At 42.2% G+C, this 17,970-nt stretch overlaps 1 protein-coding gene and 1 long non-coding RNA gene across 3 annotated transcripts in view; one reads left to right on the top strand and one right to left on the bottom strand.

The window, feature by feature from the left end:
* The window catches only part of LOC112545659 (uncharacterized), a 110,437-nt gene that overhangs the window by 18,615 nt on the left and 73,852 nt on the right, over positions 1-17,970 (top strand). The window lies entirely within an intron of this gene.
* RPS6KA5 (ribosomal protein S6 kinase A5) overlaps positions 9,289-17,970 on the bottom strand; it is a 205,041-nt gene continuing 196,359 nt past the window's right edge. The window contains exon 18 of the mRNA XM_075926719.1: positions 9,289-12,812. The gene's annotated coding sequence lies outside the window, so the exon portion shown is untranslated. The remainder of the gene's footprint in view (positions 12,813-17,970) is intronic.

Below are 17,970 nucleotides of genomic sequence, written 5' to 3'. Positions count from 1 at the left end.
AATACCAAGGAAATTCCAGAAGATGGAAGCAATGCTAATGTTGTGCTAATATTCAAAAAGAGCAAGCAGGATGACCTGAGTAATTATAGGTTGGTTAGCCTGACATAAAATCTGTGCAAAGTTAGGGAAAAACGAATACAACAGATAAAGAGTTAAAGGGTAGGAATACAATTATTCCTAGTCAACCTACTTTTATAGAAAATAGATCTTGTCAATTTTTGGTAAGATTACAAGATCGGTTGACAACAGTAACTGCATAGGTGTAAAAACAACAGAGTCCTGTAACAAATGTATTAGGTCATAAACTTTCATGGGCTGAAGCTCCTGCATAGATGTGGTATATTTAGACTTCTCTAAGGCATGTGACTTAACACTGAATGAAATTCTTATTAAAAATGTATATTTCTAATGTCATTAAACAACACATTAAATGGATTAAGAACAGGCTAATTAACAGATCTCAAAAAGTAGTTTGAATCTACACTGAATGTGGCTGTTTTTAGTGCAGTTCCACAGTGATCAATACTAGGCCTGACACTATTCAACATTTTCATCAGGAAATACAAAATCACTACAGATAAAACCCTCAGGTGGAATGGTAAATAATTATAAGGATAGGCAGAGCCATCTGGTCCATAGGATGGTTTGGGACAATCATCCTGGCCCCCACACTTCAGAGGGATGCAAAAGCGGGGCCAAAGGTGGCCTGGGGGATTAGTGGGGGGCTTGGTGTCAACAGTAGGGGTCAGGCCCACCCCTGCATTCTCAACCAGCTGTGGGAAGAGGAGTGACCTAACCCTAGCCCCCTCTGCTCCACTTGCTCCCAATCTTACTTGGGGGATGAGGCTTGATGGACATGGTAGTGAGAGGACAGAGGGGTGGAACAGGGGCAGGAAGAGATGTGTTGGGAATAGAACAGGAGCTGGGCTTTGGGGGATGGAACAGAGATGGAGCAGGCGCAGAAAGAGACAGCATGGGGGCAGGGCCTGAGGCAGGGATGTCTCAGGCCCCATACAGCCCTAAGAATGGCACTGGGGACAAGGCACTCATATGGAGTGATCTAGATCACTGGGTAATTTAGACCCATTCAGACTAAATATATTTTACTATAACCAGATGCAAAATACATCTAGAATTATGATACTCAGACTGAGACATACAAGCCACAAGTGGCTTTTAATGTGTCTTCTGTGGCTCTTTGAAACACATGGTATTAAAATAGTGTGTGATTTAATTATTAACCCATCAGAATGCTTTTCCTATGTTATTAACAATTTGTAGTTGTAAAATAATACTTGGTCAGTCATTTTTCTGTGAGAATAACTTAGATATATATGTTATTTTGACAGCAAAATGACTGACCAAATGTTGTACCACGCTACACTGATTACTCTGTGAGTCAACAGTAAACTTGCACCATATAATTTTAAATGCATTTTATTTTAAATATAGTTAAGCATTTTTAATCAAATGTATCAAAATATTGAAAGATCTGTATTATTCAAAGTATTTATGAAAATTACTCTTTAAATTTTATTAAATTTTAAACCATTAATGTAGGGGAAAGCAAGATGCTCTTTGAAATATTACTTGCTGTTACAGAAAAGTTGTGTAATACCATCTGGAAAATTCAAGATCTAATAAATATATCCTTCATTTTTCTACGTTTTCAGTTTAATTAAAAAAATGCAAATGTCACATTTCTCGGTATTGCACTGAAAATATTCTAAATTATAGAAAGTGAAAAATTAAGATTCAGATATTAACTCTATTAACATTATGTAACACGAATGTCAAAAACTCTCAGCATAAACCACCACAGCTCAAAACAGGCTCAAAGAGACTCAGCTAAAATCTCTGACTTTTATCAATTTAAAGACATTTATAAGTGAGATAAACAACAGCATTATAGAAAAAAAGGATCAACAACTATTCAAAAGTCTTGGAACACATCTGTCCCATGTGTAATATCAAAACAAAAATGAAATTAAAAAACTTGGACACATGGATTAATTTTAAGGCTAAGACAGATAAATGTAAGTACAGTACTGCACAGAAGGAACAGCTTGTTAAAACGGCAAATATGCAGTGAGGAAAAAAATCTTGAGACAATAATATGGGTTTAAAGGAAATTTTCCCCAAGATTCCAGGAGTCCAAAATAGATTATTTTGAAGAGGACATTTGATGAAAACATGTCTATACTATGCAAAAAAAAAAAAAAAATCTAAAGACTACTATGTTCTTCCATGTATAAACAGGCATGCCCAGTCTAAAAGCTTTGACTGTTTCTTAACAATCCTATAGCTGCAACATTGTTCCTTCTGTGCAGTACTGTACTTACATTTACAGGCAGTCCCCGGGTTACGTACAAGATAGGGACTGTAGGTTTGTTCTTAAGTTGAATCTGTATGTAAGTCGGAACTGGCATCCAGATTCAGCCGCTGCTGAAACTGACCGCCAGTTCTGACTTACATACAGATTCAACTTAAGAACCCCAAGTCAGCTGCTGCTGAAACTGATCAGCAGCTGATTCCAGGAAGCCCGGGGCAGAGCAACTGTGCCTCGGGCTTCCTGTAGTCATCGCTGGTCAGTTTCAGCAGCGGCTGACTTGGGGACGTCTGGGGCAGAGCAGCTGGGGTGCTGCTGGGTTGCTCCAGTAGCACCGCTCCTCGGCGCTACTGGACCAACCCAGCAGCACCCCAGCTGCTCTGCCCCAGGCGTCCTGATTCAGCCGCTGCTGAAACTGACCAGCAGCGGCTGAATCAGGACGCCTGGGGCAGAGCAGCTGGGGTGCTGCCGGGTTGGTCCAGTAGTGCCCAGAGCGGCACTGCGGGACCAACCGGCAGCGCCTCAGCTGCTCTGCCCCAGGGTCCACAACAAAAGCCTAGTCTGCTGGGAGGGCACACTAGCTGCACCCCCCCCCAGCAGACCAGGGACACAGGGAGCAAAGCGGCAGCGGGGGGTGCCTCGCCTCTGAGGCTTTGCTCTGGCGCGGGACCGCTTTGCTCCCGGTGCCCCTGGTCTGCTGGGGACCGTCTCCAGCAGACCAGGGGCACCGCGAGCAAACCCGCCGGGGCTGCGGCTTTGCTCCCAATGCCCCTGGTCTGCTGGAGACGGTCCCCAGCAGACCAGGGGCACTGGGAGCAGCTTTTCTCGCCCCGGAGGTCGAGGTGGCTGACCGCTGCCTGTGAGCTCCGGGGCGAGAAAGCCCTGTTCGTAAGTGCGGATCCGACATAAGTTGGATCCGCGTAAGTCGGGGACTGCCTGTATCTGTCTTAGCCTTAAAATGAATCCATTTGCTTAACATTCCAGGGCTCATTGTGGTATCATACCACTAACTTTTTCTATGGGATAAGGTGTACACTTATGGTTGTATAACCAATCCACCACACATAGATCTAACAGTTACATGTCTGTTAGGGGCTAAGAAACCTTCATTTTCAAAATCTAAAATACATCATTTACCACCCAAATTTCAAGTTGTTTCTGAATTAAGTATAAAAGAATGTACCTGGTAAATATTTGAATTAGGTGTTACCAGATCAAATAGTGAGGGTATGTCTACACTGCAGTTGGGATTGCGCCTTACAACCTAAGTAGCTCTGCTTAAACTGCCATGCTAAAAATATGAGGACAATGCAGCACGAGTTAGCCACCCAAGTACAAATCAAGTGGATTAGGCAGGCTTGTATTTGGGCAGTTATCCTGTACTGCAACTTCCATACTGTTATTTTTGTGCTCTAACTTGGGCACACATCCAGGTAAAGTGTAGATCTACTCTGAATTTCCTATAGAGTTAGAATCCACAGGAACATTTCTCCTTTCCATTTGAGAGCGTCCATCGTTTATGTGCAGAAGACTCCACCATCACCAGCAATCAATACATCCCTCTATTAGCTTACTGACATCTCTGTAAAGTCACATGTGCAGGTAAGGTAGTTAAGAAATGGTCATAATTATAAAAACATTCTTATTTTACTTTAGAGAAAGAGGCTTCAGAAACAACATATCCATTAGCAACCCACTGTGAGAAAAAGAACAAGTTACATCTTTTAGACAACATTTGACATTTGTTTATTCTTAATTTTTATATATTAATAGCATGCTAAAGTGGTTTTTAATGTATGTATATTATACTAATATCTCTGAATTCAGCACAAGTATTACTCAGTAACATTTTCCTTTCTGGAATATGGATTGCTGATTGTCCACACTAATCTGAAAATCAGCATCCTAATGAGAGTGAGAAACATGAAGTATCAGAACTAACAACATTTTTCATACTTTGCAGAGCATTTTTCATAAAAAACTACAATTACATGCAGCATATACAAAGAAAGAGTGTTTGCTTCTCTTTGAGCACAAAAGGCCTTTATTTTACAGCAGACATTATCGCTTCATCTTTATAAGTCTGTCTAAGAAAACCCTGTCTGTGACACTGTATGGAAAGTGGATGACCATTTATAAAACTATGGATATCAATATTACAAAACTGCAATGAATCTTACAAGATGTGCCATGTAAGGTATCAGTGGAAAAGTTATGCTTTGCTAAGTATGATAATCTTATTTATATGAATGTATCATCTTTGTATCATGAGCTATTAATACATGCAATATAATTGTTTCTCAAACTTGTTCTATGTTTCTGGGTGACATGCTCAGACAAATTGACATCAGCAATATTTAGTCTGCTTAATGGCCCATCAAGGACAATGAGATATGCAATTAACCTGTTGAGAAAAGCCAGGGGCTGTGTGTGTCAGTAGGATATATAGAGACGCCTATGGACTCATATATTCATATGCTGGGAATCTGTGTTTGCACAAAGGATGTATGAGCCACATGACAAAGGCTGTAAAAACTTTGCTTCTCACATCTAGAGTAACTTCTTTACAAACTGAAGTTCTGAAGAAAGATATACGCAACCCAGATTTGCCTTTACTAAAAAAGGGATCTTAACAAACCAATTAGCAAATTCACCAGTACTGAACCTGACATATGTAGTCAAGTAATATATACACACACACACACACACACACACACCTGATTGCTCTAACTATTTAATAACTCACTTCTCTTTCTTTTCATTTATACTAAAACCTTTAAATTGGCTGGCCTCAGGGTATTTTGTGTAAGAGCCAAACTAATACTGATCTGGGCATCAGAAGAACATTTAGTATAGTGAGTAGACTTTTAAGTAACTTATCATTTTACTGGACCTATTTGCTAATTGGGAGCCAGAAACTGGGAATGCAATAGTGCTATGATTTCTTGTTTAGCTTCTTGATTAACCAGTGTTGGGGATCAGAAGCACAGTTTGTAACTGACTGGTGAATCTTAATACATGTTAACCATCAGTTTTGGGAGAATCTGCTCTCCTTTTTCAGCCTGACTTGCCCTTAACATTTTCAGTATTGGCTACCCTAGAGACGTCAGGTCACACGGTCCATTGGTTAAAACTGTGTTTAGAGTGCACTTAATTTTGGAGTAAACCCCATTGAACTCAATGGTACTTCTGTTTTTTGAGAAAACAAGTATAGAATGGGGTTCCATTGGAAAAGCTTAGTTATGCTACCGTAAAATAGGAAATAGACTTACAGCATCACCATTATGGTTTGTGACTATGATGTTCCAAAATAAGGAGCATGTATTATGTAATATAAAATAAGAAAATTACACTCAGGCAACTGGCAACTCTAGATTTCTCTTACTGCAGCTTTCTGTATTACATATTTGAGTGATAGAATCTAAACCTAGTGAACTAATTAAACAAGCCATAAAGATTAGCTAAGCTAAACTTTCATTTCCTGCAACATCCCACACAGCAACAGCTTGGGAATTAACTTGTTGAATCACACTTATACTAAAGAGCATAGAGAGAACCTTGATGCATTACAAAGTGAACTATTTAAGTTATTTATTAATTAATTGATCCATGGAGCTATATCTACATCTTCATCCACTTCATTTTCTCCTAATAAGCAGTTTTCCTTATGATGTTTCGTTCTTGCAACTAGGCCCTGCATCATCTTCTTGCACTGTTTACAGTTGACACATTTTCCTTTTTTTATCCAGGGAATGAAATTCTTCAAAATATTTCCAGTTAGGGGGTCTCAGTTTTTTCTGTGGCAAAATGTGGGGGGATGTAAGAAGCGGTGTGTATGCTGAATAATGGTTTCCCTTTTTCTTTCTATTTCACTCCACTGTCCCTTTCTATGTTATCTCCATACTTTCCTATTTATTGTCTTTCTGTCATTAAAACAATGTCTTAACTAACTCTTCTGCCGTACTTGACCAATGTCCACCACCACATAAGCAGAGAATAAAAAAAATCCTATGCAACTTGTATCTTTCTTTGCACACATTACTTTAGTCTGCTGCAAAACAGAAATTGAAAGCCCAAAACTTTCAGGAAGCAAGAGCTAATAGTAAGGCTGGACAGACTAGAGCAGTATTTCTCAAAGCAGACTGAGGGCCTGAAGTGTAGTAGATAATTGAGAATTGTAGGCAGAGGGGCAGCCTGAGGTGATATATTGTGGGAGGCCGCCCAATATACAAAGCGGGACCACTTGTTAATATGTCTTTCTTGTTGTAGGGGCCCTACTGTGTAAGAGAACGTTGTGCACTTGTTGTGAACATTGCAGTTCCATGAGGTACCATACTTTGAGGAGAAGGTAGGAAATTGAGGAGTCTTGGTTCCTGGTTGGGATAGTATGCTCAGGCTGTGCGTGAGGGTAATTGAGCGATGCTGGGACAGTCTGTTGAGGAGGGGAAACCAGGGTTGTCGGGCCAGCAAGGTATTAGGATCACTCTTGCTTTGTCCCTCTGTATCTTGATGGGGGTGGGAGGTTAATGCATAGGGCAAGGGCATGTCCAATTTCAGAATGAAAGCATCTCCAAGAGAGTGTTTCCCCATGCACGCCCTGGTGTAGTACAGTGGGCAGTTCTTGTTCACTTTCATGGTGAATAGATCTATGTGGGGTTGTCTCCAGCATGCAAATATGTCTGTCAGGACTGAACTGTCGATTTCCCACTTGTGGTCTCAGGCTAGGGCTCTGCTGAGGGTGCCCACTGTTGCATTTAGGGCACCGGGGAGGTGGCACTTGCTTATGGAGATGCTGTGATTGAGGCACCAGTTCCAGAGTGCTATGGCTTCCTTGCAAAGAGCCTCAGATCATGCCCCTCCCTGCTTGTTTATATAAAACATACAGACCGTATTGTCGGTATATATTCTGACATGGGTTCCAGTGATGTGGTTAGGGAAGTACTGGCGTGCCAGCCATACAGCCCTGAGATCAAGGACATTGATGTGTAGTGGCCTTTCTGCTGGAGTCCATAGGCCCTGGGTTGTAAGTTCTCTCATGTTCACTCCCCAACCCATGAGTGAGGGTCTGTGGTGATGATCACTGTGGGTTCTGGGGTTTGAAAAGGTATGCCCCTGCACAGGTTGTGCGGTTTTGTCCATCATAGCTATTATCTCTTTACTGCGTCTGGGACTGCCAGTGTTTTGGTCATTGGGTACAGTTTAGGTTTGTAGGCAAATCTGAGCTATCCTTTAATACACCTCATGAATAGGTGGGCATTGGGGACCACAAGGTCGCAAGATGCCATATGATCCAAGAGTTGTAGACAGTCGTGGGCTGTGATCTTTGGCATTACACAGAGCAAATAAGCTAATTGGTCAATCCTGAGGAACCTGTCTGGAGGTAGGGAGGCCATGGCTGCAGTGGAGTCGAGATGGGCCCCAATGAATTGTATGGACTAAGTGGATGTGAGCACTGATTTGCTCTCATTTATCAGAAGTCCTAATGATTGGAAGCACCATTGTACCAGATGGGTACAGTGGTAGGAATAGTGCCTGGTTCTTCCCTCGATGAGGCAATCATCGAGGTATGGGTAAATGGTGATGTCACGTTTCCTGAGTTGGGCAGTGACCACTGCTAACACCTTGAAGAAAACCCTTGGTGCTGTGGAAAGTCCAAAGAGTAGGACTGTATATTGGTAATGATGTGAACCTAGGGTAAAAGGAAGAAAGCATCTATGATCAGGTTTTATGGACACATGAAAATATGCGTCTTATAGGTCGAGAGACAAAAATGAGTCACCGAGCTCCAGCGCAGGGATAATGATGGCCAGTGTAACCATTTTGAATTTTTGCCTTTTGACAAATTTGTTTAGGGCTCTCAACTCAAGAATTGGGCAACAGCTCCCAGGGTTTTTTTTCCTGAGTGACGAGGTAATGGGAGTAAAAGCCAGTCCTCAAACTCTAGAGCAGTGAAACTCTGAAACTCCCAACCTTTTCCATTTTGACAATTCAGAAAGACTTGGTGACCCTAAGCAATTCAAAAACAGGGGGATGAGAAGAGGCAGGGCCACCTGGGGAGACACTTGGCAACCTTTTTGAAATGTAATGGCGAATCATATTTGGGTCCCAAACCATAGGTTGGGAAACCCTGCTCTAGAGGATCTGGTTCTCTGGCTCCTAATTGTAGCAGGTGATCCACCTTTTGTTGCAGTATAATCTTATGAGAGGAGTCCCTAAAGAGAGATGGGGTTGGTTGGTAGGGTGGGGGAAGAGAGAGAAATGGAATGATGTATCTGAAGGAAATTGTCTGTAACACCCACTTTTCGGATGTGATGGTGCACAATTTGTCAAGAAATGGCAGCGGATGGTAAGTGAAAGGTTTGCTAGTATTTGGGAGCTCTGGAGGAGGGAGGATGGTTTTCAGACTCTTGACTGATGGCTCAAATTTGCTTATTATGTTGGGGTGGGTGATTGGAGGTATTAGTCTGGGGCCACCAACACTGTTGTCTACCACAGCCACGTTGCTGATATGGCAGATAGTCTTGCCTTTGATAATGATATGTGGGTTGTGGGTATCTTGGCCTCTGGTACGGTTGGCATCTCCTTGTTACAGGTGTCTGAATGCCGAGAGAGCATAAGGTTGCCCTGGAGTCTTTCATTGAGTGGAGGACCTCGTTGGTTTTCGATGAGAAGAGCTTTTGTCCCTCAAACGGCAGGTCTTCCATTGACGGTTGGATTTTTTGAGGGAAGGCAGATGAGTTAAAGCAGTGGTCCCCAATCTTTTCAGGTTGGCGGGCGCCAGGGGGTGTGGCCGTTCGCCCGCCGGGCGCCAGGGGGCGGGGACACTTGCCCGCCCGGGGGCAGGGCCCCCTCCAGCCGATTGCCGGGGGGCGGGGCCCCCTCCATAGCCGCGCGCCCGGGGAAGGTGCCCCCTGGCAAGCGCCGCGCGCCCGGCGCCCCCCCCGTAAGCGCCGCGTGCCCGGCGCCCCCCCCCCCATAAGCGCCGCGGGGCCGGGACCGGCCATGCGCCCGGGGCTGGCACCTGCCAGCCCAGATTGCTCCGCGGGTGCATGTAAAGAGCCCGGCGGGCGCCATGGCGCCCGCGGGCACCGGGTTGGGGCCACGGAGTTAAAGCATGAGGCCCGTCTCATCACAACCGCTGTGGCTGTTATTCTTGTAGCAGTGTCAGCTGCGTCCAGGACCGCCTCAAAGGCTGTGCTTGATATTGCCTGACCCTCTATGACAATAGCTCCAAATTGCACCTTTTTATTGTCTGGTATATCATCGATAAAGGCATTAAGCTTTGCATAATTATTGAAATCATATTTACTGAGGAGTGCGGTATAGTTGGCTATTCTCATTTGCACAGTGGCTGATGTGTACACTTTCTTTCCAAGTGTGTCAAGTCTTTTATTGTCCTTGTTGGATGGTGTGGAGTTCTTTTGTTGTTTATTTCTCTGTTGAGCCGCATTCACTACTGGTGAGTTCAGTGGTGGATGAGTGAACAGAAATTCTAAGCCTTAGTGGGACATAATATTTGCGGTCTGTTTTTCTTACAGGTGGGAAGGATTGAGGCAGGGGTTTGCCACAGAGTTTTGGCTGGTTCCCGTATGGTTTTGAGGAAGTGAGGTGGCCCGTTTCTTTGGGGATTTAAATGGTTTAGCCCCTTTCTCCTTGGCAGTCTGCCTGGAGCCTGGGTCTGAGGAAGGGTGTCTGTACTTCTCTGTAAGAATAATTTTTAAACGGAGGTCTAAACGGTGGAGATCAGGAGAGATCCCAGATGATTGGAAAAAGGCAAATGTACTGCCCATCTTTAAGAGAGGGAAGAAGGACGACCCAGGGAACTATAGGCTGGTCAGTCTAACCTCAGTCCTTGGAAAAATCATGGAAAGGATCCTCAAGGAATCCATTTTGAAGCACTTGGAAGAGGGAATAGAATAGTCAGCATGGATTCATGAAGGGCAAGTTGTGACTGTCCAATCTGATTAGCTTCTATGATGAAGTAACTGGCTCTGTGGATATGGGGAAGTCAGTGGATGTGATATACCTTGACTTTAGCAAGGCTTTTGATACGGTCTCCCACAATATTCTTGCCAGAAAGTTAAGGGAATGCGGATTGGAAAAATGGACGGTAAGATGGATAGAAAGCTGGTTGGAAGGTCGGACCCAGCGGGTAGTGATCAACAGCTCGATGTCAGGATGGCGGTCGGTTTCTAGCGGAGTACCCCAAGGTTCAGTTCTGGGACCGGTTTTGTTCAACATCTTTATTAATGACCTGGATGAGGGGATGGATTGCACCCTCAGTATGTTTGCGGATGACACTCAGCTAGGGGGAGAGGTAGACACGCTGGAGGGCAGCGATAGAGTCCAGAGTGACTTAATCCTCCAATTTGTGTGAGCCAAAAGAAATATGATGAGGTTCATCAAGGACAGTTGTCGAGTCCTGCACTTGGAATGGAAGAATCCCAAGCATTGTTACAGACTGGGGACCAATTGGCTAAGTAGCAGTTCTGCAGAAATGGACCTGGGGATTACGCTGGATGAGAAGCTGGACATGAGTCAACAGTGTGCCCTTGTAGCCAAGAAGGCTAATGGATTATTAGATTGCATTAAGAGGAGTATTGCCAGCAGATCCAGACATATGATTATTCCTCTTTATTCAGCTCCGGTGAGGCCACATCTGGAGTATTGTGTCCAGTTCTGGGCCCCCAATTACAGGAAGGATGTGGATGCATTGGAGAGGGTCCAGCAGAGGGCAACCAAAATGATTAGGAGGCTGGAGCACTTGACCTACGAGAAGAGGCTGAGGAAGTTGAGTCTATTTAGTCTGCAGAAGAGAAGAGTGGGGGGGGGGGGGAAGAGGGTTTTGATAGCAGCCTTCAACTTCCTGAAAGGAGGTTCCAAAGAGGCTGGAGAAAGGCTGTTCACAGTAGTGACGGATGGCAGAACAAAGAACAATGGTCTCAAGTTGCGGTGGGAGAGGTCCAGGTTGGATACTAGGAAAAACTATTTCACTAGGAGGGTGGTGAAGCACTGAAATGGGTTATCTAAAGAAGTAGTGGAGTCTCCATCCCTAAAAGTGTTTAAGTCTCGGCTTGACAAAACCCTGGCTGGGCTGATTTAATTGGGATTGGTCCTGCCTTGGGCAGGGGGCTGGACTTGATGCCCTTCTAAGGTCTCTTCCAGCTCTATGATTCTATGATTCTCTCTCTGTGTGCATGCCTTCAGTTTGGTGCAGTGTGGACAGTCCCTTTGAGAGTTGGAGTGTCTGAAACACTTAACACATTTATCGTAGGTATCCAAGCCCAGGATTGCATCATTGCAGTCTGTGCAGGATTTAAAGCAGGGTGAACACATCTTGCATGGTGATATTCACAACAGGACAGAGAAACCAGCTGAGGCAAGGGACAGGATTTTTTGTTTTTGTTTTTAGTTTCTAATGACTACTAGGAAGAAAAGCTTGGGAGTAAACTAATCTCTCTGTCTCTAGAACTGCTAAGAATTGAGGAGCACTGTGGATGTATGTCTGAAGCTGAGGCCGGTATAAAGGAACTGAAGAGAAGGTGGCCATGCATGTGCAATGGTGCCAGGAGGAGAGGGGGGAATCCGCACGCATTGCGCACTGCGCATGCGCGGCTCCCAATGCACTGCTATCAAAAATCCATACTGTGGTGCTAGGACGCACCTACACCCACTATGGAGCACACCCAGGAATGTCTCTTGAAGAACCACCCTCATTGTACGAGGAATAAGGGAAGTCGGAGGAAGAGTGTTCTATTTCAAAATAAGTGCTGTGTAGATGTTCCCTATTTCAAAATAAGCTATTTCGAAATAAGATACACAATTGACATAGCTCAATTTACATAGCTTATTTCAAGTTAAGCCCTACAGTGTAGATGCACCCTAATACTTAATTGATACTTTAAGTCTGGTTAATTTGTAAGTCAACCGCTCTCTTTCATTCTTAATGTCAATATTTTAAACAAAGAAGACTTTTACTACCTAAGAGACTACACACAGAGGGCACAAGTCAATTAAGCTATGCATAGCTGAAAAAGTTTACGTCAATTGCGAAGCTCAAAAAGCTTAATTTGGCTTTTGCCGCTGTCTACACAGCAGGAAGTCGAAGGAGGAACACTCTTCCTTCTACGTCCCTTACTCCTTGTAAAATGAGGGTTACAGGAGTTGGAGTAAGAAGGCCTCCAGCTTGGGATTATTTCAAAATAATGGCTTGCTGCATAGACATACTCTTTGTTATTTTGGAATAATGTCAGTTATTCTGTAATAATGCTGCTGTGTACACATACCCGAGAAGAGAGTCAGGAGTCATGAATTCTGTTTCTGTCTCTGCCACCGTGTTGTCTTTGGCAGATTACAACATTCCTTTGCTTCAGTTTCCTCTTATAAATCAGGTCTGATTCTAGAGTTGGTTAAAATTTGTGTCGGAAGTTCTCTCAGTAAAAAATAAGGAAAATGTCAATTCTGATTAACATTGTCCGTTTCCCTATAGAAAATTTAAAAATGAAAAATGTTTCAAATTGACATTCTAAAAAGAAACTAAAATTTTCATTTAATTTAGATTTACATTATATATTTACTCTGTTTTAAAAAACAGAAGAAAATATTTTAATCAAATTGACACACACATAAATTTTCATTTTCACTTACAAAGTTCTTTCATTTAAAAATGGAATACAAATTTAAGTCCAAAAATCAATTAAATTCTAATCTGTTCAAAACTACATGTGTGAAAACTAAAAAAATAATTTTGCTAAAATTTTGAACAAAGATTTTTTGCTTAAAATTTTTTGCAGGAAAAGGTTTTCCAACAAGCTCGAGCTAATATAATTTATTTTTATAAAGAAGTTTGAAATGTATGGCTCAAACACTGTGGGTGTGTCTAGACTATGGAGTTTTTTTTTTTTTAAAGTGGCCTTTTTTTGAAAAAACTTCAGCTGCATCTAGATTGCCATCACAGTTATTAAATCAAAAAATGGCGTTTTTGTTTTTTTTTTTTAATCGGTAAACCTACTTTTTTTTTTACCAGGAAGAATGCCTTTTTTTGAATGAGCTCTTTTGAAAAAAGGTGTTCTTGAACACAAACAGGGCTTTTTCAAAAGAGAGCATCCAGATTGCCTGGGTGCTCTCTTTCAGAAAAGCGGCTCGCTTTTTCGAAACTTTTGGGGCTGACTAGATTATCTCTTTTGAAAGATGCTTGTAGTCTAGACGTACCCTGTGTGTGCAGGGGGAGATGTTGGGGAGGGATGTTATAGTTAAAGCTACAATTTTGTTACGGAGGTCATGGAATCCATGACTTCCAAAGACCTCTTTGACTTCAGTTTCAGTGGCTGGGAGCTTCAAGGTCCCACTGCCTCCCACAGCAGCAAGAAGCTGTGAGGTACCCTTGTGTCCTGAGGCAATGAGCCCCCAGCCTCCATGCTGCCATTGTCAGCAGGGGTATCCTGCAGATCCCAGCTGCCATGGGCAGGGAGATACTCCACAGTTCCTGACCGCTGCATATGACACAGGGTTCCCTGCAGCTCTCCATCAGCTGCAATGGGGCAGAGGAGTCTTTACAGTTCCCCACTATAGTGGTAACAGGAAGATCCCTGCAGCTCGTTGCTGATGTGGGGAGTAGGGGGACCCTGGAACTTCTAGCCCTCTCAGGTGCCCAAGCCCCTTCCTATTTTATCGTCAAAATTTTTCCATCAAATTCAGGTACAATTTTTGGGCTTCTGTGAATTTTTCTTTACTGGCCATGATCTGTCCACAGCTTTTTCTAAAAATATCTATGACAAAAATCTTAGTCTTAATTATATATATCGCTTCTCGGCCCTTTTTATTTAAAAAGAAATATGTTACTTTTTCTAAATAACAAAGAGCAAGTGTTTTTTCTCTGGATGTCTCAAATTGCCTCAAACTTGCAGAAATGCAAGTTACTCATAAATGTGTTTGCAGGATAGAGGCGTACAATTATATATTTTTATCCAATTTGTAATCAGCTTTACTATATATATTACCGTATATTATCTTTAAAGTGTACATATCTACAGCATTTACAACAGAATTCAAAAAAGGGAACACTGGAGTGAAGAATGATATTAGACCAAGTGTTTAGCAAACTACAGTAAACTTCTGATAATCCAGCACCTTTAGGACCCGGGGGTGCCGGATTATCAGATATGGCGGACTATCAGAAGGGGGGGCTATGAGGGGGATGGGGTGGGGGGATGCTACCCCAGACTCCCTCATAGCCCCCCCTTCTGATAGTCCGGCTCTGCCCTAGGAGTCCCTGGTTCAGCCGCTGCTGGTCAGTTTCAGCAGCTGCTGAATCAGGGATGTCTGCAGCAGAGCAGCTGGGGACGGGGTGCTGCCGGGTTGGTCTCGCAGCGCCGTTCCTCGGCGCTACTGGACCAACCCGGCAGCACCCCAGCTTCTCTGCCCCGGTGTCCCCAAGTCAGCCGCTGCTGAAACTGATCAGCGGCTGACTCCAGAAAGCCAGAGGCAGAGCTGCTCTGCCCCGGGCTTCCTGGAGTCAGCCGCTGGTCAGTTTCAACAGCAGCTGAATCGGGACGCCTGGGACAGAGCAGCTGGGGCGCTGCTGGGTTGGTCTGGTGGTGACAAACCTTGGCACTGCGGGGACCAACCCGGCAGCACCCCAGCTGCTCTGTCCCAGGTGTACCCAAGTCAGCTGCTGCTGAAACTGATCAGCGGCTGATTCCAGGAAGCTGGGGCAGAGCAGCTCTGCCTCGGGCTTCCTGGAGTCAGCTGCTCGTCAATTTCAGCAGCGGTTGAATCGGGGACAGCTGGGGTGCTGCCGAGTTGGTCCCGCAGCCCCAAGGGGCAGCGCTACAGGACCTACCTGGCAGCACTCCAGCTGTTCTGCCCCTGGCTTCCCCAATTCAGCCGCTGGTCAGTTTTAGCAGTGGCTGAATCGGGGAAGCTGGGGGCAGAGAAGCTCCAATGGTCCGGCTGCCCGGAGCACTTCCGGGTTCCTGATGGTGCCGGACCATCAGGAGTGCCAGACCATCAGATGCCAGACCATTGGAGTTTTACTGTACATAATCAAAAGTTTCAGAGGGGTAGCCGAGTTAGTCTGTAACTGGAAAAACTTTTAAAACAAGAATTAGTCTGGTAGCACTTTAAAGACTAACAAAACATGTAGATGGTATCATAAACTTTAAGCGATGGGGGGGATTAGAGGGAGGGGAAAGAGGACATTGGGTAGATACGTTTCAAAGGGATCCCTTTAAAACATATCTACCCAATGTCCTTTTCCCCTCTCCCCTCCTTCCCTTATTTATTCTTGGTTCTGGACTTCCAACTCTCCGGTCATTCGAAGAAGTGGGCTATGACATGAAAGCTCATGATACCATCTACATGTTTTGTTAGTCTTTAAAGTGCTACCAGACTATTTGTTGTTGTTGAAGTTTTACATAATCAAATATTACACATCCATCCACACATATCCCCTTTCGTAAGAATTATACAAACAACTAAAATATGCATATTGCTTTATTATGGGGTACTGTAAAAAGGAATAAAGTCTAATATAGCAGGCCTCAAGCCCCCCCCCCCAAAAAAATAAGATAAATTGTTAAAAAACTAAAACTCCTTTATAATGCAGCATTTTACTTTTAACCATATTTCCTAAAACCAATGGTATAAAAGTCAGGAAAAGGTTGAGTATTTTGTTCACCATTAAGCAGGTTTTAAGCATAGATTTTTAAAATGGTTTTCATTATCATGATAGATATTTCTTTTAATGAGTAGTTTGTAAAAAATAAAAATAAAAAATAACAAATAGTTAACTTTTGTTTTTTAACACACACAAAAAAAATCCAACTGTTACTTTTTAAAAAATGTTACAATAGTATTCATAAAAAAGTTTCCCATTTTTGTGTCATGGAATTTCATAATCTTTCTAATACGGAAATAAAATATACTAATCACTAATATGTTACACTGATGAATATTATATACATTTCTGGATAGAAAAGGAGAGTAGAAAATATTTCTCTAAGAATACAAGGAGAGAAGACCCATACCTTCAAATCTACTGATTTTTGTAGTTAGCTCTGTGAACAGCTCTGGAAAACAATTGCTAGCTTATATAAATTCTCAAACTATATTTTGATAACTTTTCCCTTCAATGATTATCATTTCAATTTTTTTGATACTATTTTTGGATGCAAGTATATACATCAGACTACCCGCATCGTTTTTTGAAATATAGACCCTGTTTTGTCCACACATCTCGAGTGTATAGTGCACCAGCTCACTCCTAAGTTTTTGCTGCAACATAATTCTGAAATCTTGACTGACAAAGTGACAGAGTGACTTAAAAATATAAGGTGTCAGGGGAAGTCTGATTTGGAGTTGCCTTTTTTTCTACTTAAAAGGGACTGGGGTAAAGAAGATATTTCTTACAGGTTGACAAAGACTGAAAGATCAAAGCACCATGGTTTCTGGAACAGTTGCAGCCACACTATTTTTCCAGTTTCCTCTGCCTAGAAGATTCAAACATCAAGATTCCTCAGAAGGAAGGAATGAAATACAGTGAAGGTTACAGTAAAAGACAATGAGAGGTGTGGTCAGGAAGACTGAACCAAACCTCTGGTATGATGCTTAAGGCATAATATAACAACAAAAATATAACTTAAGATAAAATAACTAATTAAAAATAAAATATATACACACTTCTTGTTAAAAACCGAGAGTGATACCTATATGGTAACAATTACTAACAATACTGATAAAGCATATACATAACAATTGTGTGAATCTATTCCTTTAAGTACATTCTGGAAACAGCAGGAGAGGAATGTGGCTGTGCCAGTATAAATTATTTTGTTTAGAAGGGTAGGGTAAAGAGGTGCATCAGCAATGTCAATCGGGAAGATGGGAATTGTTAGCAACCTTGATGGATATGCTCTCCTGAAGAACAGTAACAAAATCATCCATTGTAGTAAAATTATTTTTTATAATATATTACATGTGAGATAAGCTTACTAAGTACTTTGACCTTCTACGAAGTAACTGTCCTCTAAATTAAGAATAGATTGCTCTTTATATGAGGAGGAATTTCATTTAATCTGAGATGTATGAAGTCAAGTAGAACTCTAGTTTTATGCTTTTCCTGATCCAATCTTTCTGCTTTTTCATATCTACACCTAAAACTATTACCATTTGTATTTTTAAAAACACTAAGTATTCACAAAAATAGTTTATTTGGACAATATAATATCTTTTTAATTAAGCTGATATAAATAAAAGTAAATAGTTACTTAGATCTATAATATTAAAGAACTGGGTATTCAAGAAACAAATCTGCTCTTCCTAGTATGGTTGATGGCACCAAATACTCTTACAGGAATGGAAAGAAAGAGATTAGAATTTAACTTGAATTTATCAATAATATATGGCATACTTCCTCATAATAAATGTGGCTGAATTTAATATTTTATGTTAAATAGAGGAAAAATCTAGAATCTAGTATAAATATAATGAGAAATATATGGTGCTTGATTCCAGCTTGTGCAGCAGTTTAAAAGGTACCTTAAACTAACTTACACCCACATAGTGCCCTTTTACACTAAGGGTATGTTTACACTACAGCGTTATTTCGAAATATCTAATTTCAAAATAATGCATCTACACAC

This window comes from Pelodiscus sinensis, chromosome 4 (assembly GCF_049634645.1).
Source record: "Pelodiscus sinensis isolate JC-2024 chromosome 4, ASM4963464v1, whole genome shotgun sequence".
Classification (NCBI taxonomy): Eukaryota; Metazoa; Chordata; order Testudines; family Trionychidae; genus Pelodiscus; species Pelodiscus sinensis.
The sequence above is the reverse complement of the archived record's forward strand: the minus strand, read 5'-3'. Positions and strand labels throughout refer to the sequence as shown.